Genomic DNA, 9,100 nt, shown 5'->3' with positions numbered 1-9,100 from the left:
CCAGCTCAAAGAAGTTACTTGACAGAGGAGGACATGGACAAAGCCTAAGGACCGGAAGGTTCCAAAAGGGTTAAAGGAGATTCTAAAGGCTGAATTCTCCAAAAACTCTGGGTGTGACTCCTGTCCTTAAGGTCTCCCTTTTGTCTTGTTTACGTGTCCTTCACTATTGTTCTTTGGTATTTACACTTTTTTACTAGGAATCTCACTGGGGAAGGGTATAAGAGTCTTGATTTTGGAAAATAAATTTTGTCAGTTGCACAAGAGGCAATTGTCCGGGTCAGTCATTTCAGGTTTTCCCTTCCAAAGTCCCGGAGAGAAATCTCCACATTTTGCGCTGTAAACAGGGACTTGAAGGAGTTTATTTGATAAGAAGGAAAAATCGCTGCAGAAAAAGCCGCTGCAGAACACAGCCAAATCCTTGCCCCACCTTCCAAGAACCCTGTCCCCAACGGCCCCAGTGCTCCGGCCGAGCTGGTCCGACACTCACTCTCTCTCTCTCTCTCTCTCTCTCTCCCTCTCCCTCTCTCTCTCCTTCTCCCTCTCCCTCTCTCTTTTTCTTCTCTCTCTCTCATACTGGGAATTGAACCCAGGGGCATTCTACCTCCAAGTTACACCCCACAGCCTGATTTTATTTCTTATTTGGAAACAGGGCCTCACTAAATTGCCAAGGCTGGCTGCAACCTAGCATCATCCTGTCTCAGTCTCCCAAGTACTGGTATTACAAGCGTGTGCCACTACACCCAGCTAAGCCCAGCCTCTTAAAACTTCATCTTGAAAGTAACATCCACAGGGCCCTGGGCCAAACTGCGCGTAGCATGCCAGACCCCTGGAGAAACCGGGCCCAGTAAGACGCTGGGTTCTAAGCAGGGGTCGCGCGCGGGGCACGCCAGATGGGGCCCGGGTCGTGGGACTCTGGGCCCCGGGCCGAACTGCGAATAGCACGCCAGACCCCTGGAGAAATCAGGCCCAGTAAGACGCTGGGTTCTGGGCGGGGTTGCACGTGGCGCACACCAGCCGGGGCCCAGGTCGCGGGACCCTGGGCCCCAGGCCGAACTGCGCATAGCACGCCAGACCCCTGGAGAAACCGGGCCCAGTAAGACGCTGGGTTCTGGGCGGGGGTCGTGCGCGGCGCACACCAGCCGGGGCCCGGGTCGCGGGACTCTGGGCCCCGGGTCGAACTGCGCGTAGCACGCCAGACCCCTGGAAAAACCAGGCCCAGAACAGAAAAAGATAAAGAAAAATATCGGAGAGGAGGTAAGAAAGCCGTTATGGATGCCAGGACACTGGAGATGCAGACAAAACTTATCTAAATGCACTGGAACTTATGGAAAAATTTGCCATGAAAGAGGACTGCTATTTCTCTATATTGTTAAGAATCTCAGACATCACCTGTAAGGAGAGAGTTTAGCAGAGACCAAGGAGAAATGCAGTGTTGAAAGAGTTCTCCGCAATGGTGGTGGAGACTTGTATAAAGAAGAAGCAGAAACCGGATCCTACCAACTTTATTTTTTTTGGAGAAATTACACCAAATGTCGAATGCTACCATCACGCATGCTTAGGAACACTGGACAACATTCAGAGTGGAAAAAGAGCCTGGGAAGGATTTGAAACGGTGGAGGCAGTGGCAATACCAGTGGCCAATACTCAGGGGAGGCAGAGATCTGATACATTACACCTGGAACCTTTGAAATAATAATCACAGAGACAGTGATCGGAACCTGCTGAGGGGTTAGGCGGGCGCCGGGGCCAGTGGCCGACATTGGAGCTTGCTGTGAGGCAAGGCCACTACTGAGGCCTCTGTGGCCAGGATTGGAACCTGCCAAGGGGTTAGACCGATGCTGGGGCCAGCGAGGCCGGCATTGGAGCCTGCCATGAGGCAAGGCTTGTGCTGGGGCCTCCAAGGTCGGGTCCGGAACCTGCTGAGGGGCTAGGCCAGTGCTGGGGCCAGCGAGGCCGGCATCAGAGCCTGCCATGAGGCAAGGCCGGTGCTGGGGCCTCTGAGGACGGGACCGGAGCCTGCTGAGGGGTTAGGCCAGTGCTGGGGCCAGCGAGGCCGGCATCGGAGCCTGCCATGAGGCAAGGCCGGTACTGGGGCCTCCTAGGCTGGGATCGGAGCCTGCCTTGAGGCAAGGCCGGTACTGGGGCCTCCGAGGCCAGAATAAGAGCCTGCCGAAGGGTTAGGCCGGTGCTGGGGCCAGCGAGACCCCCATCGGAGCCTGCCGTGAGGCAAGGCCAGTGCTGGGGCCTCCGAGGCCGGGATTGGAACCTGCCTTGAGGCAAGGCCGGTACTGGGGCCTCTGAGGCCAGGATAAGAGCCTGCCGATGGGTTAGGCCGGTGCTGGGGCCAGCGAGGCCGGCATCAGAGCCTGCCGTGAGGCATGACCAGTGCTGGGGCCTCCAAGGCCGGGATCGGAGCCTGCCGAGGGGTTAGGCCGGTGTTGGGGCCAGCAAGGCCGGCATCGGAGCCTGCCTTGAGGCAAGGCCGGTACTGGGGCCTCCGAGGCCAGGATAAGAGCCTGCTGAGGGGTTAGGCCGGTGCTGGGGCCAGCGAGGCCAGCATCGGAGCCTGCCATAAGGCAAGGCCGGTGCTGGGGCCTCCGAGGCCAACATCGGAGCCTGCCATGAGGCGAGGCCAGCATTGGAGCCTGCCGTGAGGCTAGGCCCGTGTTAGGGCCTCCGAGGCCAGGATTGGAATCCTGCCAAGGGGTTAGGCCGGTGCAGGGGCCAATGGCCAGCATCGGAGCCTGCCGTGAGGCAAGTTCACTCCTGCGGCCTCCAAGGCCGGGACCAAAGCCAGCTTAGGGGTTAGACCGGTGCAGGGGCCAGCGAGACCAGAACTGGGGCCTCCCATGAGGCAAGGCCGCTGCTTGAGCCAGCGAGGTCTGGATCAGTCCACTGAGTAGCCAGGCCACTACTGGGACCATCAAGAGTGGGATCGGTACTTGCAACGCAGCATGCACAGAGAAATATCGCAGAAAATATAAATCAGACGCTTCTCTTAATCAGCAATAACTAGGAGGAAAAGGGCAACAGGAAGAGGTTGAGCTATAGAAAGGGCCCTATAGTGAAGCAACTAATGTGACCAATCAGAGGGTATGTAATACTGGAGGACGGAGCCTCTTTAAAACGCAGGAGGTACATAAACAAATGTATCAAAGTAAATCACCAAAGAAGCGTGGGATGGAGGGAGGGGGAGGGAATGGGATGGGGGCTGGAGGAGGGCTAATTGGATGATGTGTGCTTGAATATCCTCTCAAGTCTTGTACTCCAATGTGATTGATATATGACTACAATGCACCAATTTAAAAAATAAATTAATAAAAAAATATATAAAAAATAAAAAAATTTTTTTTAAATTAAAAAAAAAAGAAAGTAACATCCACGACTTTTTCTTTTCTTTTCTTTTTTCTTTGTGTGTGTGTGTTACTGTACATTGAACCCAGGGGCCTTCTATCTCTGAACTCCACCCCCAGCCCTTTTTTATTTTTTGTTTTGAAACAGGGTCTTGTTAGGTTGCTGAAAGTCTCACTAAGTTTCTGAGGCTAGCCTCAAACTTGTGATCCTCCTGTCTCTGCCTTCCAAGTATTGGGATTACAGGCATGCACCGCCATCCCTGGCCGACATCCCATAACTTTTAACCTTCAAGGGGGAGGGAAAGGAAATCATCTCCATTTCTTGAAGGGAAGAGTATCGAAGAATTTGGAACATGCTTTTAAATCACCACATTATATATTTGCTGTTTACTTCTCTTGATATTGCTGACTTTATTATCTTCCAACTTTTTTGTTGTTGTTGGGGTTCCTGGAAACCCTTCTACCTCCGGTCTATACTCCCAGACCTATTTTAATATTTTTATTTGGAAACAAGGTGTCTTAAGGCAGTGAGGCTGGCTTAGAACCTGCACGATCCTCCTGTCTCCGCCTCCCAGCACAGGGATTACAAGCGTGCGCCACCACGCCTGGCTTCTTCCAACATTTTTAATGCAACAAACCAACTACATTTTTCTTTTGTTATTCCCAAGAAAATGTGACTGCCATTCATCAGGAACTGGACACAGGCCTTGTTCAGGCTCCTTTCTCGTGACTGTTCAAGCAGGGTTAGCTTCTGCTTCTGTTCCTATGTGGGTTCCTCAACAGTGCGTGCGTGTGTGTGTGTGTGTGTGTGTGTGTGTTGTTGTTGTTGTTGTTGTTGTTTTGTATAGTGATATTGGAAACTGAACCTAGAAGCATTCTACCTCTGAGCTACACCCTCAGCTCTTTATTTTTTATTTTTTGTTTTGAAATAGGGTCTCACTAGGTTGCTGAAAGTCTTGCTAAATTGCTGAGGCTGGCCTCGAACTTGCAATCCTCCTGTCTCAAGCATCCAAGTACTGAGGTTACAGGTGTGTACCACCATACCCAGCTATGTGTTTGTTTTAAATCTAAAAGTTTATCTATACTAATTTTTTGTGGTACTGGGGATGGAATCCAGGGGCATTCTACCTGCAAGGTACAATCCCCGCCATATTTTTTATTCTTTATTATGAAACAGAGTCTCACTGAGTTGCAAAGGACCTCACTAAGTAGCTGAGGCTGTCCACGAACCATGATCCTCCTAAATGTCTCTGCCTCCTAAATGCTGGGATTATAAGCATGCGCCACCACGCCCAGCTCTCTATACTAATTTTTTAAACTAGGAAATTAATTTAATTTTACTTTAAATAAACCTAAGCATTTCAAAATCACTGCTAAAAATCACTGAAGTAAATCATAAAGAGATTAGATGTTATTAAAGTGTAAAATTCTACTTAAAGCAATATAAACCCCAAGTGATGACAGCGGTCTGTCCCAGTAGAGCTAGCTGCCCGGCTAGTAGAGTGACGCTGCCTGCTACGTACACAGACACTGGGGACAGCCGGGAAGGAGCAGGGGCCCGCTGATCTGGCTGATGTCAGGGACAGGGCTCTGGAGACAGCAACACAAAACTCCGCAGGCGTGAGGAAGGTGTTGGGACCCAGGACTATCAAAATTGGTTGAAGTCGCTGGGTAGGAACGTTTTTTCCACCCACAGAAATGAGGACTTCCTGTCCACCCACCTCCAGCCCCCTCCCTGCCAGCGGCCCCGCAGCCCCTCTTGGCGCAGCCCAGTAGCTTGCTGAGTGCAACGGTGTCATCGTCCCGCACAGCTGGACATGACCTCCTCCTCTGGAAGGGAGTCACTGTCTCCCATAGATGCAATGCTGATGCACAAAAAGAAGAGCTGACTTCTGTGTCGTCTCCAGCAGGTAGAAAGGGGACCGACAGTAAAATGAAACCTTGGCAGATTCTGCCAGCACAGGCAATACTTTTCTAAAACTGTGAACTGTCCACAGCAGTCAGAGAAGTGCCTCGGGAAGGTTAGCACCGCTGTCTTTTCACGGGACCCCCTTCCTCTCTGCACACTTCCGAGCCTCCTCCTCCAGGGGCTGCTTGGCTAGGAACTAAGCTGCAGAAGCTTAGTGCAGGGTCCAGGGGCAGTGTCCCATCTAATGGGACCCTCAGTCTGAATCCACCTGTACGACACATGCCAGCTTTCAGGAGCTCATCAGTGACTCTCTATCCTCTTCACATCACACATTGACTTAAAATGACACAGTGAGCAGGCGTGGTGGCGCACGCTTGTAATCCCAGCATATGGGAGGCTGAGACAGGAGGACCGGGTTCCCGGACAGCCTCAACTACTTAGTGAGGCCCTCTGCAACCCAGTGAGGCCCTGTTTTAAAATAAAGAAGAATCCAGATGTGGTGGTGAACGCTTGTAATCCCAGCATTTGAGAGGCTGAGACTGGAGGATTGCAGTTCACGGATAGCCTCAGCTACTTAGTGAGGCCCTCTGCAACTCAGTGAGACCCTGTTTCAAAATAAAAGAATAAAAAACAGGGCAGGGGGTGTAACTCGGAGGTCAAATGCCCCTGGGTTTCATCCCCAGACCTGCAAAAAACAACAACAACACCAAAAACAAATACACAAAAATAATAAAATAAAATAAAAAGTCAGGCTGGAGGTGTAGCTCAGAGGTAGAACGCCCCTGGGTTCCATCCTCAGTACCAACAAATAAATAAATAAATAAATGACACAGTGATTTCAAAAAGCAAATCCAGCCAATTATAGTAGTACACACTAGTAATCCCAGTACTTGGGAGGCTGAGACTGGAGGTTCACAGGTTCAAGACCACCTTCAGTGACAGTGAGACTCTCCGCAACCTAGAAAGACCCTGTTTTGAAACAACAACAACAACAAAATCTTTTTTAAAGGGCTGGGGATATAGCTCAAAGGCCCTAGAATGCCTCTGGTTCAATTCCCAGTACCACAATAAGTAAATATATCAAGTAGGCAATTAATTACTTCACTGCAAAACAGCAAGACATCTCTTTAAGAGGCACGCAGAGGCACTTCGGGTGATGCTGAGACTTGCCTGAAGCACATTAAGTCACTACTAGGTGACGTGGTACTGGGCTTGACTCACTGTCACTCCTCCCCACCGAGCCCTAGCACTCAGCCCCGGCAGGTCAATACAGATCTCTTGAATGAACGAATGAGCTGCATTTCAGAACCCCAGCTTCCTTGAGGGACAGTTTTGGGGTAGGCACAGCTTTATACCCCCCTCTTACTATATGGTTTGAAAATAAAATGTCCCTCAGACCTCATGTGCTGGGGGCAGCCATTCTGGGAGGCTCGTCCCCGGGGCTGTGGCCTTCGGGACGGTGTGTGTTCCTCAGCTCCTCCCTTAGCCCTTCCTGCCCCCCACCATCAAGTCCTAAAGACCTGTACCCCGGCTCTTGATTGGCAGTCGGCATAAATGGACTGTATGTGCGGACAAAAATCTCCAGACCCGTAAGAGAATAAACCTTTCTTCCTCTGAGTGTTGCATTTTGGATGTTTAGATCACAGTGATGAGAGCACAGCCTGAAACAGACACTTATCCAAGAGCCCTCTAACAGTTCAACAAGCAGCACAAGCTCAGACAGATAATGAAGCCCCGCAGCTCTGAACTGTGGGTGGTGTGTGTGTGTGTATGTGGGGGGGGGGGGGCGTGTGTGTGTGCACGTGGGCACACACAAGTTTAAGTTCTTTATCAGGCCAGGCATGGTGGCACACACTGTGGCACCATACTTAGGAGACTGAGACAGAAAGAACACAGATTCCCAGCCAGCCTCAGCAACTTAGTGAGACACTCTGGAATCCTGTTTCAGAATAAAATAGGGCTGGGAATGTAGCTTGGAGGTAGAATACCCCTGGGTTCCATCCTCAGTACCACACACATAAAAAAATTCTTTATCAGGCTTGGGACAATGTGTAACATATATATTTTTATATGTGATGCAAAACAGAAAATCACCACCAAATCATGTATTAATGCAATCATTTAAAAAATCAAGATGCAAATGCTAAACCAGGCATAAAAGAATGCAAAGTAAGAATCCACGGGAAAAATTGTGAACTCCATCCACAAAAACCAAATGCCCCAATTTAAATACAGACAGGATCAGCAAAGGCGTGCTCAGTGGAGCCACTCAGGGCTTGGGGTTGGAATTTTGCTCAGATTGGACTTGGCTTCCTTACTTCTGAAACACACACACACACACACACACACACACACACACACACACACACACTTTTATTGGTACAGATTCAACACATACATGCACATATTACTTGGTATATTACCTTCTGTATTTGTCTCCCCACTTCTGAGTTTTGTTATTATTGTTTGTTTGTTTGTTATGGTACTAGAGATTGAACGCAGGAACATTCCACCTCTGACATATCTCTAGCCCTACTTTTTATTCTTTGAAACAGGGTCTCACTAAATTATGGAGACCCTCACTGAGTAGCCGGGCTGGCCATGAACCTGCGATCCTCCTATCTCAGCCTCCCAAGTACTGAGATTACAAGCGTGCGCCACCACGCCGGGCTTCCTTTCAATATTTAATATCTTGTGTACTCGGAGGTGAGGGGAATACTGGGGATGGAACCCAGGGGTAGTCTATCTGTGAGCTACTCCTCTGTGTGTGTGTATATATATATATATATATATATATATATATATATATATATATATATATAATTTTTTTTTTTTTTTGGTGGTACTGAAGATGGAACCCTTCTACCTCCGGGCTACACTTCCAGACCTATTTTATATTTTATTTGGAAACAGGGTCTCTTAAGCCAGCGTGGCTGGCTTCGAACCTGCGGGATCCTCCTGTTCTCGCCTCCCAAGCGCAGGGATTACGCCCGGCTTATTTTTTTATTTTGAAACAGGGTCTCGCTAGGTTGCTGAGAGTCCCCCTAGTGCTGAGGCTGTCCTCCTGTCTCAGCCTCCCAAGTTCCAGGATCTCAGGCGCGTGCCCAGGGTGGCTGTGTGTCTTGATGGTGGGCTCGGGGAGTTTCCTTAAACTGCACCGCACGCAGGGAGGCCTGTCTGCCGTGGCCGACGCGCTGCCACGGGGTCTCCCAGGCCTCGGCGCGGGGCGGACTCGGCCAGCGCGGCCCCTGGCGGAGGAGCCGTCCAGTGCGGCGGCGGGCGGACCTCTCCACGAGGAGTGCGAGTCAAACTAGCGGCCTACTTCCCGCGCTTTCGCTCCCGCACGCCCACCAATCACAGCGCCGCCCAGTGCGCGCCGCCCAATAGGAGCGCGCCGGGCCGGGCGGTGGGCGGGCCGCCGGCGGCCGTTACCCGACGGGCACCGCGGCGACGCCGCCAGTCTCCATGCGGCAGCTGCGAGCGGACCCGACCCCGACGGGAGGCGGCGCCGAGGACGCGGGCTGCGCTGCGAGGTGCGGCGGGCGCGGGCGGCCGTGGAGGCCGTGGGGCGCGCTGCCCGAGGCCCGCGTGGCTCCTGAGACGCCGCCGCCCGGCGCGGGCTCGCTGCAGGCGCCCAGGTGTCCGGCCCCGGAGCCCCGACGGCCCGGGCGGGCAGACCGACACGGCGGGACTGCGCCTGCGCCTGCGCCTGCCGGGCCGCCCACCCTCGCCCCGCTGTCGGGAGCCGGGCAGAGGTACCTTCGGGGGAGGGAGTTGTCGCCATGGTAACAGAACGGGGGGGGGGTAAGACTCACGGGACCCAGGGATGCTGGAGGCA

This window comes from Muscardinus avellanarius (assembly GCF_963383645.1).
Source record: "Muscardinus avellanarius genome assembly, chromosome: 2".
In the NCBI taxonomy this organism is placed as follows: Eukaryota; Metazoa; Chordata; class Mammalia; order Rodentia; family Gliridae; genus Muscardinus; species Muscardinus avellanarius.
Note: the sequence above shows the minus strand (reverse complement) of the source record.